At 39.2% G+C, this 27192-nt stretch overlaps 1 protein-coding gene across 1 annotated transcript in view; it reads right to left on the bottom strand.

Annotated features, from left to right (window-relative positions):
- Positions 1-27192, bottom strand: part of GDF11 (growth differentiation factor 11) — a 355478-nt gene that overhangs the window by 267346 nt on the left and 60940 nt on the right. The gene's annotated exons all lie outside the window — the stretch shown is intronic.

The raw sequence follows: 27192 nt of genomic DNA, 5'->3' as shown, positions 1-27192 counted from the left end.
AGTCTAATAAGGGTTTGCATATATAATAAAGGATTACATACCCAGAGGCCGGCTATATGAAACAGCTTGTATATATGGATGGCGTACATGGCTACATAATAGTAATTACTGTTACTAGCATATTCAATAATTTGCCTTTCCTGCCACTGCCAATACAGCAGGGTATGGGATATATTTAATAAAGTATTTAATGATAATCGCACTCTTGAATGCGTTGCGGCCATACTATATTGTATTTTAGCCATGGTGCTGATATCGTCTATCACCTTTGATTAACTGTGCTGCAGTCATATATGGTACAGAATACTGTGGTGCTGAATATTTGTCTATAAAAAAAATAAATGTATATGTAGTGATCTGTGTTGTTTTGTTGTTTAATGTCTTGTTAAAGTCTTTTTAAGTGCATATAAAATAAAAGCTATGTTTTACTAAAAATTTCTGTGAACTATGTAATAAGAGTGCCCCCACAAAGGAGTTTCTTTCTGTTTTCCTACTATATAGGATTACTCTTTTCTAGGTATATACTGATTTACTCCAGGGAAGCACCGCCAACTGAGTAATGGGATAGGGATATATTATTTTTTTTCCCCTTAAGTCGATGTGATATAGATGTTGGTTTTCTGATTTCTGTAGATTGTATTAAATCTTGTGCAGAGTCGTCTCTGTGTTTTTTTGTATGTTAAAGATCAACTTGTACCAGAGTGATGGGAAGAGAAGAGTATGGAGAAGGAAAGGAACTGCTCATGATCCAAAACATACCACCTCATCAGTGAAGCATGGTGGTGGTAGTGTCATGGCGTGGGCATGTATGGCTGCCAATGGAACTGGTTCCCTTGTATTTATTGATGATGTGACTGCTGACAAAAGCAGCAGAATTAATTCTGAAGTGTTTCGGGCAATATTATATGCTCATATTCAGTCAAATGCTTCAGAAATAATTGGATGGCGCTTTACAGTGCAGATGGACAATGACCCGAAGCATACTGCAAAAGCAACCAAAGAGTTTTTTAAGGCTAAAAAGTGGAATGTTATGCAATGGCCAAGTCAATCCCCTGACCTGAACCCGATTGAGCATGCATTTCACTTGATGAAGACAAAACTGAAGGAAAAATGCCCCAAGAACAAGCAGGAACTGAAGACATTTGCAGTAGAGGCCTGGCAGAGCATCACCAGGGATGAAACCCAGAGTCTGGTGATGTCTATGCATTCCAGACTTCAGGCTGTAATTGCCTGCAAAGGATTTGCAACAAAGTATTAAAAAGTGAGAGTAATGCTGGCCATACACGCTGCAATTATCGGGACGATCAGCCCGATATCGGCGGATCGCCGCGATAATTGTAGCGTGGGGGGGCGACCGAGGGTTAAATATTGCTCGGTCGGGCATACTGGATTGTCCAGCATGCCCGTCCGATGCGATATTACCCGGTAAACTGTCGGCCGCATCGGGCAGTGTATGCCCAGCGCAGCCGACAGACAGACATTTCCTGTGTTCCTTCCTACGGAAGGAACAGGGAAATGTCTCCTCCCCCAGGGGCGGAGCGCGGATGTCGGGCTATACACTGTGAGATTTCTCTCACAGTATATGCTGCGGACATCTGCGGCTGGCAGCCGGCCAGATAAAATGTCTGTCGGTTTGACAGACATTTTATCTGGCTGTGTATGCCCAGCATTAGATTTAGGATTGTTTAGTTTGTCCCATTACATTTGGCCCCTTAAAAAGTGGGAGGCACATATAGAAAACGTTGTAATTCCTACACCGTTCACCTGATTTGGATGTAATTACCCTCAAATTAAATCTGAAAGTCTGCAGTTAAAGCACATCTTGTTTGTTTCATTTCAAAGCCATTGTGGTGAATAGAGGCCAAAATATGTAAATTCTGTCAATGTCCCAATATTTATGCACCTGACTGTAAGTATCCATAAAGAAAATGTTGTGGGTGATTCCTATAGGAAGCTTTGCTCGAGGAATATGCAAAAGGGCCGCTGGAGAAAAGGGAAAGAATAAAGCCTCTTCTAATTGAAGATTAGTAAAATGGGATTGGGTCAAGAACCAGTCGGAGATGTATCTGAACGCTGCTGCATATGAATAGGTCTGAATATCTGGTAGTCCTAGGCCCCCTCTATCTTTATTGTACAGCAGTCAATTTCTGGCTATTCTTGTTTTTTTGCAATTCCAGATAAATCGCTGGAAGGCTGATGTACATTTTGCTGTATCTGAACCAGTTAAGAACATGGGGAGCATCTGGAGAGGATAAGCCAGTTTTGGAAACAGTACCCCCTTAATTACTGCAACTCTTCCCAACAGTGAAAGTGGAAGGGTCATCCAATGCTGGGTTTTTTATATAATTTTTTCAATAATTTACAGGAAATTGGCCGCATAAATACGATTTATAGAAGGCGTGATAAAGATACCCAGATATTTTAATCTGGAATTAGCAACCTGAAAAATAGTAGAAATAGTAGAACACCAATGCAGCAGTTTGGTTCATGTCAGTGGTAAAACCTCAGATTTTTGAATATTAATTTTATATCCTGCAAAGGAATTGAAACAGGAAATTTCTTCCAGTATTACGGGTACAGATAGTGTAGGTTGTGAGATAAACAGGAGCATATCGTCAGCATACAAAGAGAGCTTCAACTCGATTCTACCCACCTGTATCCCATGAAATGACGAGTTGGTCCTAAGGGCAATAGCCAGGGGTTCTAAGACAAGAGCGAATAGTAACGGGGATAGGAGGCAGCCTTGTCTGGTACCTCTTTGGATTAGAAATGGAGCTGATAAGTAATTGTTAGCCATGATACGGGAAGAGGAAGTTGAATTCAATAATTGGATAAGGGCTATAATTTGACGGGGAAAGCCAAATCTGTGCAAAGATTCATACAGGTGGTCCCACTCTACGAGGTCAAAAGCCTTCTCTGCATCAAGTGAGAGAAGGATATGAAGAGCACTCTCATGTATCTCCTCTAAATGTTGTAATATGGCGAGAACCTTGCGAATATTGGAGACTGCACTACGTCCACATATGAATCCAGTTTGGTCTGGATGTACCAAGGAAGGCACCACCAATTTAAACCGTTCTGCGATTATCTTTGTAAATAGTTTGTAGTCTACGTTCAGTAGCGATATTGGGCGGTAAGAAGTAGGTAAGGTTGGATCACTATCCGGTTTATTTAGTATCTTTATGATAGCATCCTTGAAATAGGCAGGCTGGGGATTGCCAGAGAGAATGGAATTGTAGAGATTTGTTAAGGGGGTGATTACCGAAGATTGGAGAATTTTGTAAAATTCTCCAGAATAGCCATCAGGGCCCGGGGATTTACTCGTGACTTGAATTTATCAAAAAAAGGAGCTGAGCTTTTAGCATCCAGACTTCAAGAAAAGCACTGTCTTGAGCCAGATGTTATTATAACTTCGTATCAAAATAAAGAGCAAGCCATACTGCCGTTCTTTAGCCAAGATAACAATCTTGTGTACTGCAACAATATTCTAGAACTTCTTCTGATGATGGGCTTACCAGAATATCGAGCAGAAGACTGACGGCTCTTTTTGGATAGTTTTAAAAGGTGCTTAAAATGCATATTACTGCAAAATGGGAATAAATTTGCATCAATTCCTATTTGTCATTCAACAAAACTTAAAGAACAGAATTAAAAAATCAAGTTAGTCTTAGAAAAAAATCCTTATTCCTTATTCTCAGCATCAGTAGTCTGTTTGTGTCGATTTAAAAATGGTAAACTTTCTTCTTGGACAGCAAAGTGGATATACTAAGTATCCTTGTCACATATGCTTATGGGATAGTCGTGCAAAACAAAAGCACTGGCAGCAAACCGTATGGCCTCCAAGAGAAGTTATAACTAGTACTAGCCCACATCATTTATGAACCCTTAATTGACAGGAAAAAAATCATACTGCTGCCTCTCCATATCAAATTGGATTTAATGAAACAATTTGTAAAAGCATTGGACGATTGTTTCACGTATATTTGTCGAACATTTCCATCTCTTAGTATTGAAAAATTAAAGGCAGGAATTTTTGACGGCCCACAGATACAGAAACTGGTGAAGGATCCAAATTTACCACATCTATGACTGAAACCGAATCTGAAGCATGGCTGAGTTATGTGTCTGTCATTCAACATTTTTTAGGCAATCACAAGGCAGACAACTATCATGAATTAGTCCACAACACGCTAAAATGTTTCGAGAAAGTAGGAGCCAACATGAGTATTAAAGTACATTTTTTGTACAGCCATTTAGATCACTTCCCATCCAATCTAGGAGATTTAAGCGAAGAACAGGGTGAACGGTTACACCAGGATATTCAGATAATGGAAGATAGGTATCAGGGAAGGTAATCACATGATGGCTGATTACTGTTGGAGTCTGCAGAGGGACAAGAATACAAAAGAAAATCCTATAAAAAACGGTTCTCATAGCTTCCTAACACTTATGTATGTAATTATCCTGTGTCTTTTTATAACATTTTACGAATCAAATTTAATCAGAATAAAAAAAAATATCTTTTTAACATTGTTTAATAAAAATTTTCATAAATATTAAAGACATATGCATATCTCAAAAACTAGAGCCAATTGAAATATAAGCATGGCATATTCATGATCAGGAGCACAAAATTAGTCACAATCGACTCTTAAATCCCTGGCAACAGATTGACTGTTCCACATCTGATTCCCCGTAATCATTTGCAATTGAATGGTTTCAGAAGTTACTGGCCCAGAAGACAAAAAAAGGTTGTTTAGTTCACAATAAGTTCTTGATTAAGTGCAGTTATCCTATGTTAAGGTGATTTCCATTAAACTGCCACCAGGACCAGAGTCATGCATGGTCTGACTGGCAATTTGAAAAAAATGAGAAGTGTAACTGGAAGTACAAAATAAGAGTGCTCAGGCAAAGGACCTTACCCTTAGGCCTATTAGTAATTGTAAGATAGCATTTAATTCACTGGGTTCCATGGAAACAGCTAGATAATGTCTGTCATAGCAATGGTTTGACAAATCTTGTTTGGACAGCTAAATGCATAATGCCCTTAACTACCACATTAAAAAAAAAGATTATTAAACTGAGAGGTTTCCTAATAACATCAATTACATTAATGCAGGTGAGGCAAAACATCATAATCATTCTTTCTCTAACACAGTATTTAATCAATAATCTATATATAAACAATAAAATGTAACTACTAAGAGTATAATTTTTTTTCTGCTTCTAAGCATTAATTATGACTACCTACCCCATATATTATTGTTATATTTTTAAAATGTTGAATTTCAGCTTCATTTTTGTGTGTTGTGCATTTAAACTTCTAAAAATTAACATGAAATGTAACATGAGTCACATGAAATGCCCTAAATGTATCAAGATCATCAGAGGTCTCTGACTATTTCAACTTTCACTTGTAACTGATTTTTTGGGTCAAAGAATTCCATTTGGTATCAGCACTCAAACATTGATGCAGTCCAGGGAATCTAGCTTAAGCATTAAGCACATCCATTAGGATCATCAAACTTTGACCCATAGCAGAAAATAAAGAAGTGCAAATTTTGCAATATATTACTGTCTTGCTTTACAAAAGGAGATGACCACACAAGACCCTCTTCAAAAAAAAAAAAAAGTATTTCTGAAGATGATGTCATTCATGAACTGTGCATGTGTTTACAAATAAAAGTGGCATTGATTTAAGAAACCTCTGAATATTTCACAAGTCCCACTGAAATTTCAAGAATTTGTGGACATTAAATCTGTGCAGCAGTAGAATCATAATTTTTTAAGGCAAGCCAGCTATCTCTTCTTCCTGAGACTGATCAAGAATTTGCAGTTGCCTGATCTTACTTTGATAAGCACATTTACAACTTGAGTACTCTGGAGTCAGAATTGGAGTCTAATGGCTGGAAAGGAAGACAGATCAATACAGGTTTGCTAGAATCAAGACTGATCCGTGCCAGCTGGGTTTGGTGCACAGTTAAGCAGATAAATGCAAAGGATTGAGATGGAGGCAGTCAATAACAAGCTAGTTGTGGATTCCAGAAAGCAGAATGCAGTAACAAACAGCAGCAACAAGATGAGTGCCAGGAACATGGGCAGAACTATGGGAGACAATGGAGACTCCTGCCAATGGGCTCCAGCTCTGAAGGGGCACCTCCTCCATTGTCCACAACATATTCACCCCACTTAGGTCTGTAACTATATACCCAGAGTGTACCGTCACGGCCGCCCTATACATGGCACCCCTTCCTGGCACCTGAGAAGCCACCATACACTAGTGAAGAGCACCATGTCAGACTATCAGCAGCTGCCTTCATCTATCTATAGCCTTTCTGCATGCAAATTGCTACAGTACATTACAGTGTCAGCAGCTGTGACTTGGGGGGCACCAAATTATAACTTGCCTCCGGGCATCTGGGATGAATTTACACCACTGGTCAGGAACACAATAACCAAGCAAAAAGGATATGACACGGTCTGGCTTATAAAGGAAGCAAGCGTGTGGAGTTAGAACATACCATAAAAGTCAGAACAGTGAGGCTAAGCTTAGACACAGAGCAAGGCAGGGACCGGTCAACAGCTAATATTGTTCTGTCAGTAGAGCAGCAGTATCCAGAGGCAGAAGTCCCATGTTCAAATCCTGAAACTGTTCTTTATCCCTCAAATTCATTCAGGATATTACAGTTAACAATATGTGCTGCAATATCTGAAAGCATATTTAAAGTTTGCACCACTTATTGGTGTAAGTTAGCCAGTTAATATGGATCTGAGGTGTTTGGAAACATCGTCTACATGCTGAGATGGTTTCCAGGTCCTAGAGTTGTTAAAAATAACTGCAAATGCACACCCACCTAACCTGTTTCCACCCCCTAGCACTTTACAATGGGATTTTACTTAGCAGTCAGTGCTAGGTGATTGCTCTGTTAACTCGCATTTGTGCACACTCCACAAAGTTTGAATGAGACATTGGCTTCTGACAGCTGATTTGCTTCATAAATACTCCTCTTTTCTCCTAGGCTAAACTACTATGTATTGAGATGGCTTGCTCCCTGAATAGGATTTGCATAAATATTGTCTGCTAAAAACCCACTGTTTACAGAACCTTGGACTTTGTGGATTACGTTTTGCTTAATCCCTGCCTGCTATTATTGCCTTCCCATGTACCAGACTTTTGAACTTGCTATTGGACTTCACTTTGTTTAATCCTTGTCTGCTGAATCTCTGCTGTGTTTTGACTCTAGACCACAGGTTCTCAAACTCGGTCCTCAGGACCCCAAACAGTGCATGTTTTCCAGGTCTCCTCACAGGATCACAAGTGAAATAATTAGCTCCACCTGTGGATCTTTTAAAATGTGTCAGATGTGTAAAGAATGCACCTTAGCACCTGCTGGGTGACCAGGAAAACGTGAACTGTGTGGGGTCCTGAGGACAGAGTTTGAGAACCACTGCTCTAGCCTGTACCAGTGCAAATCATTTGTCTCCTGAAACAGTAAGACAGGTGTGCAACATGTCTTTATACCTGTATCAGTGGTGTTACTCATCTCTTATCTAAATGTTAGTCCCTGCTATTGGGGTCCAAATTGAGAAAAAGGGTAATTTCACATACTGTAGTTGCCAGTGACAATCACCTAGCCCAGAGGTTCCCAAACCCAGTCTTCAAGGCTCCAAAACAGTTCAGGTGTTAGAGATATCCATGGTTGAGCACATGTGGTTCAATCAAATTGACATACTAATTAAGTCACCTGTAGTCAACAATGGATATCCTTAAAACCTGGACTGTTAGGGTGCCTTGAGGACAAAGTTTGGCCCAAAAACAATGACTCTGCAGACGACTATTATCAGAAAATGCCACTAAGAATACTTATTCTCAAAATACTTATTAAAATTTTGGTATAATCAACATCCATTTACATTAGAAGTAAGCAAAATACAGGATACAGTAAACACTACAATTGAGAGAGATAGAAAAAGTGTGTTTAAAGCTGGTTGCAATTATCCCAGTACTAACTTCTGTCTGTTATATAGTATTGTAGCTTTCAAGTGTTATATATCAAGTAATTCCTTTTTTATTAATTATGCCTGATATAACTGAGAAATATTCTCTTACGGGATTTTTGGAAAGGACATCTGATTTTTACTGGTGTTTCACAGACACCATCACATTGCATTATGTAACATTTTGATCATGTCTGTCAGATTTCATAACTGTATTTTACATACTGATTTTGTGTCTATATGAAAACAAGCAGACAATCAGTCCTTGTAGCAACGTCCTTGTGGGTGTGTGTACCTTTATGCCTGATGTGGTTATCACTGTGTGGTTAGTTCATCTGATTAATTCAGCCCTGCAGTTCAGAATGGACGAACTTCAAGCTGCTCAAGCTGTGCAACACCCCGTAGCATCTGCTCCTGGACCAGCTGCAATACAAAACCCTACATTAGAGCCTATAGTTCAATTACCAAAGAAATTTGATGGAAGCAGGAGTCAATATAGACAGTTCATTGCACAATATAATCTAATTTTTCAAATGTGGCCATGTACCTATGCTTCCAATGCTTTCAAAGTAGGTCTTATGTTAACATTATTAAAGGGCCAGGCCCACCATTTTTAGAAAATCAAAAGCCCATGTTAAATGTTCTATAATTCTTTCTGCATTTTCAAAGGTGTTTTATGATTTTCATAGAGCTACTACTGCTGAGGCCAAACTCACTAACTTATGCCAAAGAACTCATTCGGTTCTAAGGTATACAGTGGAATTTAGACAGTGGATAGAAGAGATGGAGTTTAACATTGCCACCAAATATCCACACAGAAAGAGTTTAAATGTTGATATTAAAAATGGATTAGTTCATATGGATCCTTCTCTAGGGCTAGAGGAGTTTATGTGTATAGCTTATAGAGTCACACGCTAATATAAAGCGAAAAGTAAAATACAATGTTCATATTTTTCCTACAATTTTCCTAGTGAATTCACTTCAACCACAGAAATCTCTGACATAGAACCTATGTTGGTGGGAAGTGTCCAAGGACCTTTGACTCTTCTGGAGCGGCAACAACGCAGAGAGATGAATTTATGTTTTTACTGTGCCAGCCTAAACCATTTTATAGCTGCACGCACATCAAATAATAAGATAAATATTTTTTCAGGAAACGGCAAGAACTCAACTCCATGAAGAGGATAGTGTGGGGTCAAACCAGTCCTTGCCCTCTTACTACCAATACCACAAGCAATATAACCTAAAGAGCAAAAAGGATTCCTACACACAATGTTGAATGCTCTTGCTGAAGTATGGCCACCAATACTATCTAGCCACCAAGTAATACGTTTTTGTTTTTGGCTTGGGTTGCCTGGCAGTGGTTGGGACAAGAATCTGTTGCAGAACAAATTTTTGCAAATGAGTAGTGGAAAAATACCCGTTTGCTACATTTCTTCAGCACTTAGAGTACAGATTGCTCTTATTGATTCTCCATCCATGGGAAACTATATTGATAGGGGGTTAGTTCAAAGCCATTTGGTGCCAGAGAATAATGAGAAGACAAGCATAGGGCTGGCTCTAGGGGTGTTCGACCAGTGCGGTCGCACAGGGGCGCCACCTATAGGCGGCACCCTTCCCCAGCTTCCCGATTTCAGCGGGACAGTACTGTCCCGCTGTTCCACCCGCGGGCCGAAGTGGCCCGCGGGTGGTCAAATCGGGAGGCTGGGGACCCCAGCCAGTGCCAAGCTCCCAGAGAGTGAATGGATGCCGCGTGGCAACCATTCACTGATGGGAGAGGACTGGGGGAAGCCCAGCCAGTGACGGAGTGCTGGGCTTTACCCCCAGCCTAAAGTTATTTGCAGGCATGCCATGCGGACACGCCTCCAAATAATGTCACATGGGGCGTGGCCTATGGTAATTAGTCCACGCCCCCAACGCACACGAGGTTAGGGCGCTCTCTCAAGAGCTGGCACAGGGTGCTTAGATCCCTGGAGCCGGCCCTGGACAAGCATACCCATTTTATCAGACCCAGTTAGTCAGGAAACTCAGACAATATTTATCCAGATCAGCGCTTCCCAAACTGTGTGTAGCAACACCTTAGTGTGTCATGAGTTGGTCCCTGGTTGTGTCATGTACAATGACAGTGGGATAACAAAAAAAAAAGTCTGGGTCCCGTAGGAAGTGCTCCAGCCAATCAGCAAAATAAGGGGAGGAGAGTGTGCTTTCTCACTCTCCCCCCTGCAAAAGGATGCACTCTGGCTAATAAGCAGAGCAAGGAGAGGAGAGTGTGCTTCCTGCTCTCCCCCATGCTCCACTGTATATTGCACGAGTTTGTCAAAACAAAGTTCCATCCGCTCTCTTGCCTTCCTGCAACATCAGAGAGGAGATGGGAGCAGACAGGCAGCTGCAGCAATGCAGACTTCTCAGCATCATGATGAATGTAACAGAGAGAACCTTGGAGCAGGCAGCTGCAGACTCAGTAAGACGGAAGACTAAAGTGGCCCATAGATTAGTGCTGCAATTCGATGATCTGCAGTCCAATCGGAAAATCTGTGGGCAGATTGGGAAAAAAATAATGTTAAAAAATCTTGACTCACTGATCCCGACCATTTTTTGGCAGGGATCAGCAACATGTTGGATTTCTTCAATCCCCTAAATCAGCCGTCAACAGAATGGGGAGTTGCCCCAACCTGTCGTAGGTGTATAGGGGCCATAAGAATAAATGAAGAGGAAAGGAGTCCTACGGTAAGTGTCAGGATTCAAGTGTGATCATACTTGCAGGAAACAATACTTTGATTAAGGTGCATTAGTTAGATTTATTGTCATACAGGGTGGTGCAATATTTAAGCAGGCCGATAAGAAAACAGGTAACAATGTTCACATAGGCATTTCTGAGTAGCTGGTTTGCAATGATAATACAGTCCAGGATAATGCAGGGAATAGAAACAGAACTTAGGATGAGAAGGACAAATGATGGATGAAGTCTATGGATACACAAGGTCCTGGTAGACTAATAAATTGAAGTGTTGACTGAAATGTCCAGAATATAGTGTAAGGTGCAGGTACAGTAGGAACTTGATAAACCAGAATGCACAGGTGAGAACAGATGATTGGAGGCACTGATCTAGAAAGCTGCAGAGCAGTGCAGAGAAAGGCACAATGGTAGTACTTCTAAAGAATATGCCTCGGCAAACACACAGGATAGCAATACCAACACAGTCCCGGATTGTAAGTGCAGTTTGTCAAGCAGGTAAAACAATGTCCCAAAAGGCATATACTTTATACACTAGATAAGCAGAGTCCAGATAATTGATAAATGTCATAAATAAAGTCCCAAGTAGTAGATAAATGTAATACTGGTGTGGTGCCCAAGTTAGCTAACTTGGAAGAAGTCACAAGAAGCAGGTAGCAATAAATGGACAAGTCCTGGATAGCTGGAAAGCTGAGCTCTGATGAAACAGATTAATGTCCCATACAACTTACATGAGAAACAAGAGGTTGCAGGGACCAGGATCTAGAGACAGCAGGAAACACAAGGAATACTAGCTGGAAGTATGATCCAGAGTGCAGACACTGAGGCAGTCTTGACTTGATGAACTGGCACCAGGGAACTTGTGTGGCTGGACTACTCTAAATTGGAAGTTCATGTGCAGCTCACAGCTGCTGTATCATCTAATTACTCAGTTGATACTAAAAGACCAGAGTGCTGAAGCACCAGGAAAGAGAGCTACACCCAAGGCAGGGAAGAGAAACTGCACGGGCAGTGCCAGTAAGTAAATTACAATGGTTAAATAGAATGGGAGGAGGGGGAAGGGGTTTTTGGTGTGTAAGCAACCACAGGGAGTGTTTGCTTCGAGTACAATAAGGCTCATTTATATTTATTTTTATATATTTTGTGTCACATGTTATTATCACTTTTCAGGGTGTCAAGGTAGAAAAAAAATTGAGAACCACATCCAGATGATATTATATAATTGTGGTAAATTCATACTAGACATTGTTCATTCTCCAAGAATTCCATTCTTAAAATGCCATAGTCAATTACACATAACCCATCAAATAACTGGAAAAACCAAAGTCTTACTGATGCAACCTGTGTAGAACTTTGTCTTAAAAAGGGGATTTTATTATAGTGTCTATTCTTGGAAATATATATCAAAGTTAGCTGATACTTCCTCCCAGCAGAATTTGCGACTGTCCTGTGAATATCCTTACCAGTGCTCAAATCCCGATGGGACAAATTTATTCTTTAGTAGAATCTGAATTACGGACCTTGAAATAATACATTGAACATGTTTTACCCAGGAACTTTATTCATCCATCCATTCCACTTGCTGAAGCTCCAATATATTTTGTGAGTAAAATATATCTCCACACCTTAGCACTCATGTCTCCACACCTTAACGCTTTCATAATGGGATCTCAGATAGCAGTCAATGCTAGGTGATTGCTGTTTTGACATGCATCTGTGAATTCTGAATGAGGCACTGGCTTCTGACTTGTCTTACTTCAACACTACTCCTTTCTCTACTCCTAGGCTGAAGTCCTGTGTATTGGCCTGGCTTGCTCACCGACTTTGCTTTGCTTAATCCTTGTCTGCTAAATACCTACTGCAGTGTTTGCCTACTGTCATTGCCTTCACTTGTAACAGACTTCTGAGCTTGCTGCTGGTCTTTGCTTTTATTAATCCTGGTCTGCTGATCTCTGCTAGCTGTGCATTGACTGTCCAGTTCCAAACCATTTGTCTTTGGACACTTCAAGACAGGTGAGCAACATCTCTTTATACCTGTACCAGTGCAATTACTCACCCCATATTGCTATATGTAAGTATGTGTCCCTGCCATTGGGGTCCAGTGTGAGAAAAAGGGTAATGTTATATAGTTGCCTGTGATGCTGAATCCAAGTCCTGTTGCATACAAATGTCTCCACATACATCTTACCCCAGTGCGCTACAAGTCACGTTAAACATAACGTGTAAACGCCATAGCATCAAGTGTTTTTTTGTGTGACTTTTTACCTTCAAATGCATCAAGCAACTTCTGCTGATTAAAATGATATGCGGTATGCCTATATTCTGTGTGCGACTGCAGGTGTATCTGCAAGCAAAATGCTACTTACAGTGTCAGCGTCGGTCAGCTTTGGGAATAAGACACATTTGAAAGTAAAAAGCCACGGCAAGGCACGATTAGAGGGCTGTTTAATGGAAGTAAAGGGGCCTATATGTTTAACGACATGAAAGTCTGAACATCCAGCGTTCATGTCACTGAGGTGCGGGCACTGCACTGAAAGACGTTCACTTAACGTCTTCAGTGCAGGAGCCCAACCTCCCTATCTATTAACATGCCGGACCTGACGACCATCGTCAGGTTGACGGGCATGTTCGATAGATAGTCGGGGTCGGCATCGCTGGTCCTTGCCGGCTATCCACTTGCAGTCTTCCTGCATGATCCAACCAAAAAATGGATAGGCCCCTTAAGATGTATGTGGACACATCTGTGCATCTAAAATATTCCTACCTTACTGGTCTGCCCTAAATAAGGTTTTCACAACAACAACCTACTTTGAAAGCAGCAGATAGACTATTTTCACTGATTCTCCATTCTTATATTGTTTGTTTTTATTTTTCAAAATCCAACATAAAATGCTTCTACTAATATACAAGGCCATAAACAAAAGTACATACAACTACACCAACATACATCTATTTACGTGCTCAATATATCTCATAACTCGACCACTCTACTCTGCACAAGACGTGCGTCTTTCATCCACACTCATCACTTGTTCCCACTCCCTGTTACAGTGCTTTTTTGAGCTTTATAAAATTATCATAGTAGGCTTCTCATCCCTCAAGGATAATATAACCGTTTGCCACCCTTCTGTACCATACTTGCCCACTTTTGAAATATAATTTGAAGGACATTTTTGTAGGAAAGTGAATGCGCCGAATCTAGCACTGTGCAACATGTCCTGCTCCACCCAAGGGACATTTATAGCTCCACATATAATTTGTATCTATCGATGCCCAAAGACATGCTCAGCGCCACCAGATGAAGCACTGTAGTACAGAGGGTATACAATCGGGAAACCGGCTGCCTTAATACCGGCAGCCAGCTTCCCGACTGTCATATCCCGGCGAGGGTGAAATGTCGGGCGTCTAGATCGGCGCCCGGCATCCCGATCGAAGGGATGCCGGGCGTCGTGAGCGGACAGCCACGGGGGGAGGGTTAGGTTTAGGGCACCCAGGGGGGACTTAGGGTTAGGCAGCCCCCTGGGAGGGTTAGGCTAGGGGAAGGGAGGGTTAGGCACCCCCGGGGGGGGGACTTAGGGTTAGGCACCCCCCTGGGGGACTTAGGTTTAGTCAGTGGGGAAGGGGGGGTTAGGGTTAGGCACTTAGAGGGGGATTAGGGTTAGGCACTTGGGGAGGTTAGGGTTAGGCACCCCTAAGGAGGGTTAGGGTATTACGTTAGTATATACTTACCTTAGCGACGATCGGGATTTCCAGCGCTGTCGGGCTTCCACTGCTGGGCTCTGCTCATCTGTCGGCCAGGCGCTGCCGGGAATCGAACCGCCGGCCAGAGCATGCCACCAAACAAACCTTTGCCATTTCAGCAAGAGGGGTTACAGATTAATAAGATCTCTAATCATTTAAAATTGAATATTAACTTAACACATAAATTCCACAAAAGTCTTTAAAGATTTAAATATGACAGCCCATCATTTTATAATCCAAAATGTATTATTTTTACACACAGATAAAGCAAGTTGACCGTTGGCTCAGCTAGCAGGGAAGACAGCAGAGGAAATTATTTTTGGGTGCATACACAGCACTGATCAAATTATATGAGCCCTTCATGATGTCACAATGTCATCACATGCATCACACCACCACCTTGTCTTCCAATAATCCTGGCGTCTCACAGACAACTCAGGAGGGTAGGCAATTATCCTCTACACAGTTCACAAAAAAAATGTATGTGTTCTCTTTCCTCTGAGACCCAGGACAAAACTATTGTTACTGGATCACTTAGCCCCACAAAGCAATTTCTTACCATTGCAATCTGGTTGGACCAATTTGCAGTATCACTTAATCTCTGCATCAAACTGCTAATGTCCTTATATGATAAATTTGCAAGCAGAGCTCTCTTATCTCCTTGTCTGACAACGCCAGGGCCATCTTAATGTATGGGCATAGTGGGCAGCTTCCCAGGGCCCCACGATTCTAGGGGCCTTCAAGCAGGGGCTGGGCCAGGAGGCATCAAAATGTAGTGTACGGCCACTCTCTTCCTGCATAGGGCAGCTGGCTGAGAGGCAGGCAGAGAAAGATGTTCCCTGTCCGTTCTGATTGTAGATTACACACAATCAGAGTGGCCAGGCAGCAGTCTCTACCTGCCTACAGCCACAGAGCCAGATTATGGGAAGGGACACATCACCCCTTGCACCCCTCTTTAAGTAGGACCACATTCTTTAATCACTGATGCAGTGCAGAGCAGGGACTGCACTGCCAGCTGGAGAAGACTAGAGGGAGGTAGATTACATAATCCTGTTTACATCATGTTCTTTTATTTTTAAACATTTAGTTTGTTGAAAGTACAACAAAAATCTAAGGGCTTAATTTTATTGACTGTTTAAATGTTTATTTCCTGTAAAAAGGTGGGTAGGGGCCCCAGTGCATTGCTTTGCCCAGGGCCTACAATGGTGTTAAGATGGCCCTGGATAATTCCCAGTCTTGTTTTATTACAATGTATTTTCCCAATTGTAAAGCTCTATAGAATGTGTTGTTTGTATACATTTAAGTGTTGAAATAATAATAATTGTTATGATTTATATAATAAGCGGGAAAGCATGTCTGTGTGTCTTTTTGTGTTTTTGTCCTTTATGCATGGCTAGAGTTTTAGACCTCGCTCCTCCATCAAATTTGGCATGGTGGTGTAGTTTGACCAGGATTAGGTTTTTGCCTAGTTTTGAACTTCGTCAAGGCCACACACTGCCACACAATTGCTAAAAATGGGGACACCCTTAAATTACACAGGCGCCAGTGGAAATTGGCAGTCTGCCAAAAATCTGTGAGAAAGCTACAAAAGTACCATTTTAACCTTGGACAATAAATTATGATCCCTTAACAGGTGTGCATCAGAACCTGCAGGCTATTTTACCGTTCTAAATAAGGAGCATCACCACACTCTAATACAAATTAAATACAATCAAAAATATTTTTAGAACAGATGTTGGGCACTGGTTTGTCAGTTATATATTAGATGATACTTAGACTCCTTATGTTGTCTTGGTACAAAGTGCACATGTCCATCATGTGGTCACTTCAGGCTCCAACTCATATGGGGCATAATTCACAATATGAAAAGAAAACAAGAAAAATAGAACAACAATAAAGATCCTTTCTAAACAAATATTGTTATTCAATATACAGATCACAAAGTCTGTTTAGGTGTGTTGCTGGAGCGTACCCCCACTCACATATGGCAGGAGTTATAAAGACATATAAAGGTATCTTTTCCTTTCCCTTTCTTCCAATTTAATGTTCACTGAGTGAGTACATCAAAATTGAACAGGGTGAGGGTGCATACCTCCACTTACAATTAGGTTGGACTTTATGTTCTTATCAAGGTTTCTTTGTCTTTCCCAAAATTTTTATTTTCCACCGTCATGCGTTCCTCCTCCCCTCATATGTGCATTAAGTATAAAAAGAAGAAGGAACGGGCCATGTATCAGAATAAAAAATATATTTCTTAAAATAGTATGTTAGTAGAAATAAAAATGGATGATTTATCTTGCAAAACTAATGCTGGACAAAAATTGGTGTATATGCTCAAGCAAAGTATTGTGGAATATCCGGATTCTCCACAAAAGCTGACTTTAGTCAAATAGTTCCAGAAAAGAAATAATGCAAAAGTAAATCAGTCCATACCATGTCCAAAAGGTCCCTCCACCAACGCGTTTCAATCAGCAAACGTGATCTTTCTGAAGGTACATGGGACCTCACTGTCTTGCTGGGCTCTAAATACCCACCCCAATGAAGCTAATCATTAGCGGCTGTGGGGGAAACAACCCTAAACCTGTATAGATGATCTCTATAGTTATCCTTGTTATGTGGACGTGTGCTCCATCCACACCGTGGCCGCTATCTTCCACGTGGTCCCGGCATTCAGCAAACTTCCTGAATTGACATCGTCGGCATATGAATGCACAGCATTCCTCTCCTCAAAGCCGTCCCGTTTGTCCTCATCACATGTGCAGTCACGTGATGTTCCATAATGACCAGACAAGCGGTCCTCATTGGCCACAACAGATGGCTATCCACATGGCTCAGTCAGTGCTAGTTCTTATACGAGGTGTCCAATAGAGGTGTCGAAGCTGAATAATTGGCTGAGACAAGTTCAGTTTAAAATTTAATCGCGACGACGCCATTTTGCGACTGGCCTCAAGACACCATCTTGTGAATGGCAGCAAGACTCCATTTTAGAAAAGAAAGCTTACACAAGCGCCATTTTGTCAAAAATACATAGTACACAATCCACAGTGCAAAATTGCTAAAAGTAGCAATTTTGCTACTCACAACGCAAAGTTGCTAAAAAGTAGCACGAACAGCTTTTTCACAATCTTCCCCAAACACCTACCGACGGTGTTTAGCAGACATAAAATAACTTTGCAACACATTAAAATCACCACAAACATATTTGAGCAGTAGCAAAGTAGTGGTGTTTTCCCCTGCATTCACATTAACACATACGCGATGTAGCAAAAAGTAGCAAATTAGTGGTGTTTTCCCTGCACTTCATGTTAAACATAGGACAACGCAAAATAGCTATTTAGACGCACAGCCAGCTTTTTAGTGATCTTTCCCAAACCCATACTGGCATGCTCACACACATACACAGAAACCTTTCCAACTTAGTGCTGGTCGCTAAGTGCCCCACAGACCCTCAAACGCACAACACAATTTAATGTCATTTCTCCCCGCATACACATTTAAAAGCAATGGTCCCGCAGCACGAAAGGAATGAGTATTATTTGGTTTAATCGCAATGTCAGCATATGAAGAAATGAATGTTTTCTGTAACTATGGTTTAGTAAATGGCAAATGGACCGTGATTGGTGCCGTACTGATCTACTCTTTTCCCACAGCGTTCCGGTGGCATCGGTGAGGAGATCAGAACATGCGGCTATGAAATATGAATGATAGAGAGAATAACTCCTTGAAATGTTGTATGCCATAGTTTAGACTAGATTTATTATGCAGCGGGAAAGTGGACACAATCAGGCTGTTAGAGGCTGGTTTGAGTCTTTGCACTGACCTATGAATTGTACCGTAACGGAAGAAGCAAGAAGAGGGACCAATGAGAACCTGCCAACGTATTCTATTGTATTGCTTATCCCAGTACGGGTATATATGTGAGTGCTCTGAAACGAGATGCCAGTCTGCGGTGGTCCTGTTATGCTGTTTCGACGAAGGTTTCATTACTGATGTCGGTATCTGGTCCCAGAGCGCACGCGTATGTATTGACTGTACCTTATGACCTAAATGTTTGTACAATTTAGTTTGCGCTCATTGTTAGATCATAGCATGGTAACATCTGTACTTTTACCTGAATAATAATCTTTAGTGCGTTGGACCGCTATTCCACTGTCTTAGAGTCTTATTAATGGTATATTTAAAACACAGCGCTAATTAGCGACACCTTATGGTTTTAGGAGGTATAGGCAGGTTTTGTCTTAGAGGTTCTTGGCAGGTGAATCTTAGAGGTTTATAGACAGGAATGTACTAAAGGTTCAATTGCACGATTCAACAGAGGCAATGATCAGCCATTTGTTATTATTATAGGTGTTTAGTTTCCAATAATTAGATGAGTCAATCTAAACATAAAAATAGCGTAAGTAGCCATATATATGTAAATATAAAATACCTTATATGACTCTTATTAGAAAATATCATAGGTACTAATTTAAAATAAAAAAAATACACTTCAGTAAATGAGTCATTCAGATTTTTGAAATCAGAGGTAAATACATGAAAGTGGATATATATCTAAACGAAAACTTTAAAAATAATTCCAGAGTTTCAGTGGGACTATATGTAAACATTAACATGAAAACCAAACATGAATATGTGGAATATGTGGAATAACTTTAAAAGGTGCTCTTAAAGAAATATCATTGGTGCTATTTTAAAACAAAATATGCACTTTGTTGAAATAAAATAAATTTATAAAACAAAGGTAAATATATAATAAATAAGCATCTAAAGGAACAACCGTAATTGGTGAGTGAAATAATAATGTACAGGCACAATACAGGATCTGATGTGTTTAAAAGAACCATTTCACCTCAAAATCTTCATTAAGACCCATAGGTGAAAGTGTTTGGCAGTTAAAGATATATTTCATTTCCTCTTTTGCCAAGAGCGACTTGATATCTTTATATCTTTTTGAGATTTTTACTGCCTGCATCCCATAAAAGTTTCCTTCCGTAGAGCACTGGTGTACATTTTTAAAATGTGCTGACAAGGAATGAGATTCAAGACCCTTTCGTATATTTTGCAAATGTTCTCCACTTCTCACTTTTAACTGTCTAGATGTCTGTCCAATATAGAATCTTTCACACTTGCATTCAATGACATATATTACATTTTTAGTATTTTTTTGTGATCTGTATATTGAATAACAATATTTGTTTAGAAAGGATCTTTATTGTTGTTCTATTTTTCTTGTTTTCTTTTCATATTGTGAATTATGCCCCATATGAGTTGAAGCCTGAAGTGACCACATGGTGGACATCTGCACTTTGTACCAAGACAACATAAGGAGTCTAAGTATCATCCTATATATAACTGACAAACCAGCGCCGAACATCTGTTCTAAAAATATTTTTGATTGTATGTAATTTGTATTAGAGTGTGGTGATGCTCCTTTTTTAGAACGGTAAAATAGGCTGCAGGTTTTGATGCGCACCTGTTAAGGGATCATAATTTATTGTTCAAGTTTTACATTTTCTCACCACTGATCCTTTTGAGATTTGCTGCAAAAACTTTCACATTTAGAGAGTCTAGACTGGAAAGGCTAGAAACATTATTTGAATTAGAAGAGAAGAATGAGGATTTGCAAGACAGCGATCTAGTCAACATTATGGATAATCTAGAAAGGGACCTTTTAAAGGAAAGTAGAATCTGGTGGGAAGTAGCAGTTTTAGAAAAATATATGGCCCACCAGATAATACCTAAAGGTTTAAAAATAGAGAAAAAAATCTTCATTCACAACTGCAACAGAACAGTTCAGGGAAAAATGGGACAGGATCATTAGGGAATGTTCATTCTCCCTTATGAACTTAATTATAGAGGATAGGAGGAAGGATCTTAAAGAACTAGAAAAAAGTATAGAGATAAACAAATCTCTGGTACTACCATTTATGGACCAACCTGAATGTAGGGATAGGGAAGAAGAGATTGAGTCAAAAGTCATGAGACTGGAAAATAACCTTAAGGAAAGGAAATTGAAAAAATTAAACCGGGATAAAGAGAATATTATATATAGTCCGTATGAGGAACAAGACACATCCAATAATTATAAAAAATATCCATTCTCATCTAGAGGGGCATACCAGAAACCCCACGAGAAAAATAGGAATAGGGGACAACAATCAACATATACCCCAAATAGAGATTCTCCTACCACTCCATGTAAAAGCTACTATACCTCTCATAGAAACCGTGAGAGAGTAGAATATGAAAGAGGTGGGAGACGTATGAACAGATATGATCACGACTCTAGCTGGAAGATAGTGGGGAAAAGGGGAAATGACTATTATAATAACAAAAACACATGCAATAAAAGAAGTTCTAAAAATTTAAATGACGACAATAGTTTTAGGACTCATTTGCAAAATAGGTTTGATCCAGTTCTTGACTTGCCCATATCCACTCTCAGAAAAAATTTTTTTAGGGATGAGACCGAAACACAGGTATCGAGACTAAACAATAAGAAAAAATCGAAAGACAAAAGGGGAGGAAGAGAAACCCTGGAAAAATCTCTAACAAAAATGAAAAAAGAAAATAAGGGAAAAATCCATTTAAGCTATTAAAGATTTGAAAAATTATAAAGATCTAATTATTAAACCAGCCGACACGGATGGGGGGAATAGTGCTTTTGAATATAGAGGACTATGAAACAGAGGTTTTGAAACTTCTAAATGAATCAGATACCTATAAAAATATTATGAAAAGACCCGACGGATTGCTTTAAAAAATAATTAAAAGATTGAAATAGATATATACACGGATAATGGCACCCTAAAAGTTGCAGAATCAAAATTCTTGTATAACGATACACCTACGGTGCCGGTTTTATATGTTCTCCAAAAGGTCCACAAAAATCCTATTAAAACCCCAGGCCGACCTATTGTATTGGGAATTAATTCTATTAGGGCCAACCTTTCGGAATTTAATGATTTTTATCTACAGTCCCTAGCCTCATCTAATAAATCACATCTTGAAGGCACCGGTGCCTTCCTGAATAAATTAAAAGAGATAAAATGGGAGAATAACTATATAATGGTGAGCGTGGATGTGAGCTCACTATATACAATTATTAGGCCCGAACACGGCACAGAAGGAGTTTTAACCCTTTTAAATAGAACCACTTTAGAGAAAAATTTACAGGAATTTCTATTGAAGGGGATCCATTTTATCTTACGTCACAACTACTTTTTATTAAAGATGACCTCTATCTACAGCAGGTCGGGACCGTGATGGGCACCAGGTTTTCAGCCAGTTATGCCAATATTTTTATGGGTGTATGAGAGAAGAATATGGTGTGCAATAACAACCCATACAGTGCAAACCTGGTGTCCTGGTCCCGCTATATAGACAACATATTTTTTATTTGGCAGGGAGAAAAACCCCTTTTAGAAAATGTTTGCGAATATTTAAACAATAATGATAAAGGAATTGTTTTAACCTTTAATGTCCAAACTGAATTGATAAACTTTTTAGATGTGACAGTATATATTGAGAATGGCAAAATCCAAACAAAAACATTAAAAAAATTAATGGATTCTATGTCCTATCTAAATGCTAACAGTTGTCATCACACCCAATGGCTGACATCAATTCCTGGGGGAGAGTTTAAAAGACTAAAACGAAACACTGACACAAGGGTTTTTAATGAACAGGCTGCCAAAATGATAGACTCTTTCAGAAAGAGCAGTTACAAGATAATATAATTATGAAAGGCTTTGAAGCTGCAGAGAGTACAGATAGGAATGATTTATTGATCCCCAAATCAAAACCTCAGGAAAACAGCAAAAACCAATGGGCATTTATTACCAATTACACTTCCCAATATAGAAAAATTTAGAAAATTCTGGAAAAACATTGGTCGATCATAAAAAAAGACCCAATCATAGGTAAACACATCCCCCTAAAACCAGTACACATCTACAGGAAAGCATCTAATTTAAAAAACAAGATGGTGAATAGCGCACACTTAGGAAAACAGATAAACAACACACAAATAAAATCCATAGGATTCTATAGGTGCTGTTTATGTATAGGATGCAGAAATATAAATAAATCATGAAAATAAGAAAATTTAAGAAATTGAGATCAACGGCATTAAAAATCAAGTGAAAAACTTTATCACTTGTAATACTAAAAATGTAATATATGCCATTGAATGCAAGTGTGAAAGATTTTATATTGGATGGACATCTAGACAGTTAAAGTGAGAATTGGAGAATACTTGCGAAATATATGAAAGGGTCTTGAATCTCATTCCTTGTCAGCACATTTTAAAAATGTACACCAGTGCTCTACGGAAGGAATAAAAAACTTTTATGGGATGAAGGCAGTAAAAAACTCAAAAAGATATAAAGATACCAAGTCACTCTTGGCAAAAGAGGAAATTAAATATATTTTTAACTGCCAAACACTTTCACCTATGGGTCTTAATGAAGATTTCAAGGTGAAATGGTTCCTTTAAACACATCAGATCCTGTATTGTGCCCGTACATTATTATTTCACATACCAATTACGGTTGTTCCTTTAGATGCTTATTTATTATATATTTTATTTCAACAAAGTACATATTTTGTTTTAATATAGCACCAATGATATTTCTTTAAGAGCGCCTTTTAAAGTTATTCCACATATTCATGTATGGTTTTCATGTTAATGTTTACATATAGTCCCACTGAAATTATTTTTAAATTTTTCGTTTAGACATATGTCCACTTTCATGTATTTACCTGTTTTGAAAAATCTGAATGACTCATTTACTGAAGTGCATTTTTTTATTTTAAATTAGTACCTGTGATATTTTTTAATAAGAGTCATATAAGGTATTTTATAATTATATGTATGGCTACTTACACTATTTTTATGTTTAGATTGTCTCATCTAATTATTGGAAACTAAACACCTATAACAATAACAAATGGCTGATCATTGCCTCTATTGGACACTTCATATAAGAACTAGCACTGACTGAGCCATGTGGATAGCCATCTGTTGTGGCCAATGAGGACCACTTGTCTGGTCATTGTGGAACATCACGTGACTGCACATGTGATGAGGACAAACGGGACAGCTTTGAGGAGAGGAATGCCACACATTCATATGCCCGTGACGTCAATTCCGGAAGTGAAACCGGAAGTTCGCTGAATGCCGGAACCATGTGGAAGATCGCGGCCGTGGTGTGGATGGAGCACATGTCCACATACTGTAATGAGGATAACTATAGAGATTATCTATACAGGTTTAGGGTTCTTTCCCCCACAGCCGGTAATGATTAGCTTCATTGGGGAGGGTATTTAGAGCCCAGCAAGACAGTGAGGTCATGCACCTTCAAAAAGACCACGTTTGCTGATCGAACGCGTTGGTGGAGGGACCTTTTGGACATGGTATGGACTGATTTACTTTTGCATTATTTATTTTCTGGAACTATTTGACTAAAGTCAGCTTTTGTGGAGAATCCGAATATTCCACAATACTGTGCTTGAGCATATACAGTACACCAACTTTTGTCCAGCATTAGTTTTGCAAGATAAATCATCCATTTTTATTTCTACTAACATACTATTTCAATAAATATATTTTTTATTCTGATACATGGCCTGTTCCTTCTTCTTTTTATACTTAATGCACATATGAGGAGAGGAGGAACGCATGACGGTGGAAAATCTAAATTTTGGGAAAGACATAGAAACCATGATAAGGACATAAATTCCAACCTAATTGTAAGTGGAGGTATGCACCCTCACCCTGTTCAATTTTAAAGTACTCACTGGGTGAACATTAAATTGGAAGAAAGGGAAAGGAAAAGATACCTTTATATGTCTTTATAACTCCTGCCATATGTGAGTGGGGTACGCTCCAGCTACACACCTAAACAGACTTTGTGATCTGTATATTGAATAACAATATTTGTTTAGAAAGGATCTTTATTGTTCTACTTTTCTTGATTTCTTTTCATATTGTGAATTATGCCCCATATGAGATGAAGCCTGAAGTGACCACATGGTGGACATCTGCACTTTGTACCAAGACAACATAAGGAGTCTAAGTATCATCTTACAGTGGGTTTAATATGGAATAAATACCCTGCAAACCCCATGTGTCCCCCATCACCCTCCAAATCCATAAATGTGCCTTATGGAATCCACACTCTATCACAACTTATCATTATTTTACATCTGAACATCTGTTTACAACAACTACTTTCACCAATTTCTACATATACCTGAGACTGTTGGTTCACACCTTAACCATACAGTAACAACCATGGCTTTCCACAGACACCTACAATAACAACCGTGGCTTTCCACAGACACCTACAGTAAAACCCATGTGTCCCCCATCACCCTCCAAATCAATAAATGTGCCTTATGGAATCCACACTCTATCAAAACTTAGCATTATTTTACATCTGAACATCTCTTTACAACAACTACTTTCGCCAATTTCTACATTTACCTGAGACTGCTGGTTCACACCTTAACCATACAGTAACAACCATGGCTTTCCACAGACACCTACAGTAACAACCGTGGCTTTCCACAGACACCTACAGTAACAACCTGCCTTTCCACAGACACCTACAGTAACAACCATGGCTTTCCAGATACCTACAGAAACCATGGTTTTCCACAGACACCTACATAAACTGTTATGTAAAGTAGAATGTCAGAGGTGTAAATCTTACTCCATCTTACTTGCTCACATAATGTAAAACAAGAATCCACCCATCTGTCATTCTAACCCTCTGTTCCATGCTCACTGTCTACCCCATCTGTGTCACCCCTGTCAGCTCTCACAAGCAGGGCCCTCTTCCCTCATGTGCTTTTCCTTCCTTTACTTATATTGTTATCTACTCTATACACCTTATAACAGCACCTAACCCTTGACTTTTGCCATCCTGCTACTGTTGCAGCAATGTTTATATAACATGTACTTGTCCTGCAATGTCTTATACTGTATGTCAGTGTTTTCTTGTTCTGTTCAACTGTTTTTATGTACTGTTTCTGTACTTTGTTTTTGTACTTGTGAGGCGCTGCGGAACCCTTCTGGAGCCATATAAATAAAGAATAATAATAATAATAATAATAACTGACAAACCAGCGCCGAACATCTGTTCTAAAAATATTTTTGATTGTATCCTTTTAACCTCGGCCTGAGCAAACTTGTACCCCTTTTACACCAAAGTCCTAAAGGAGAGACTGCAGCCAAAATCAGAGATATCTGCTGTCTCATTTGTTTGTTTTTTAACGTCAGTTCTAGTTAACTATTTTAATTATCTTCTGCATATTTTTAATCTGAATTCACTGAAAATTGTCATTTTAGGCTAAGGTCAATTTTAGTTGTGTAAAATTAATGTTTGTGGGCATTTAATAAAGAAGGTTTTTGGTAATTTATTATTTTTATTTATTTTTTTAGATAAGTAATTTTATTCTTATATGAATATAATGGCGTGCACATATATATATATATATGCCTTTTTGTTTGTGTATATATATATATATATAATATATATATATATATAATATAAAAGCAAAAATGTGTCCTTCTGTCTTTCTATACAAATCCACAGTTTACAAGCCAAGATCGTGAAATTTTGCATACGAGTGTATTAAAACATGGCCGATGCAAATAAAAAAAATTTAAATCAAAATTAATTACTGTTCATTTTTAATTAATTAAAAAACACAATTTTTGCTGGACGCTCATTGAACGGTCTTGCACTCAGTACTGCTGTCTGCTGCCTCCAGTGGTGATATTTAAGAACTTTCTTATCTCTACTATTTATACTATTTCTGTCCTTCTGTCTTTCTATACAAAACAACAGTTTACAAGCCAAGATCATGAAATATTAAATACCAATGTATTAAAACACGCCTGAGGCAACTAAAACAATTTGAAATTGAAATTAATTACTGTTAATTTTTAATTCATTAAAAACCACAATTTTGGCTGTACGCTCATTGTGGGGCCTCACGGCATATGGGTAGCACCTCGGAGAGAGCATTTTGTGTTGTCATGTTTTGTCATTATCTTAATGTTTATTATCGAAGAGAGCTTTAGCAGACTTTCCCAGCATTCTCAGCTGACTGACTATACCAAATTACGTAACAACATTGACTTCTTTCTTCGAACTGTGTCAAAATGATGACTTTGCAAGGACCCTGCTGTACTGTGAGCTGCCAAAATATTACACATGGAATGCTTCTGGAAAAGTTTTTATGCGCAGAAAACAGGGAGTCGCTGTAGATGGTCATCCTGGTATCAGAGCAATAGAAGCTCTTGACCGTGTTTACACTGTACATCCAACACATTTTGAATGCTTCTATCTCTGAAGTTTGCTTTACACCATTACAGGTCCTACTTCCTTCGAAGACCTTAGGACTGTTGATGGGGAAGTTTGTCACACTTTTCGTGAGGCCTGCCTAAGGACAGGTTTGTTGGAGGATGATGTGTAAACAAACATTCTTAAAATCCCAGGCAACACCAGGTACTCCAGCTAGTATATATATATATATATATATATATATATAAACAAAAATGATGCCCTTCTTTTGCGCTATATCTCAAAGCTGCACCTCACAGTAGGCTACCTGTTAGTAGGAACCAGATATCAATACAAAAATTTCCAGAGGGCGCAATACCATCCAAAATACGTTCAACCACATACATTTTAATAAAATGTCCA

The sequence above is a fragment of the Taudactylus pleione genome, unplaced genomic scaffold (assembly GCF_031769625.1).
Source record: "Taudactylus pleione unplaced genomic scaffold, aTauple2 ptg000130l, whole genome shotgun sequence".
Lineage (NCBI taxonomy): Eukaryota > Metazoa > Chordata > Amphibia > Anura > Myobatrachidae > Taudactylus > Taudactylus pleione.
The sequence above is the reverse complement of the archived record's forward strand: the minus strand, read 5'-3'. Positions and strand labels throughout refer to the sequence as shown.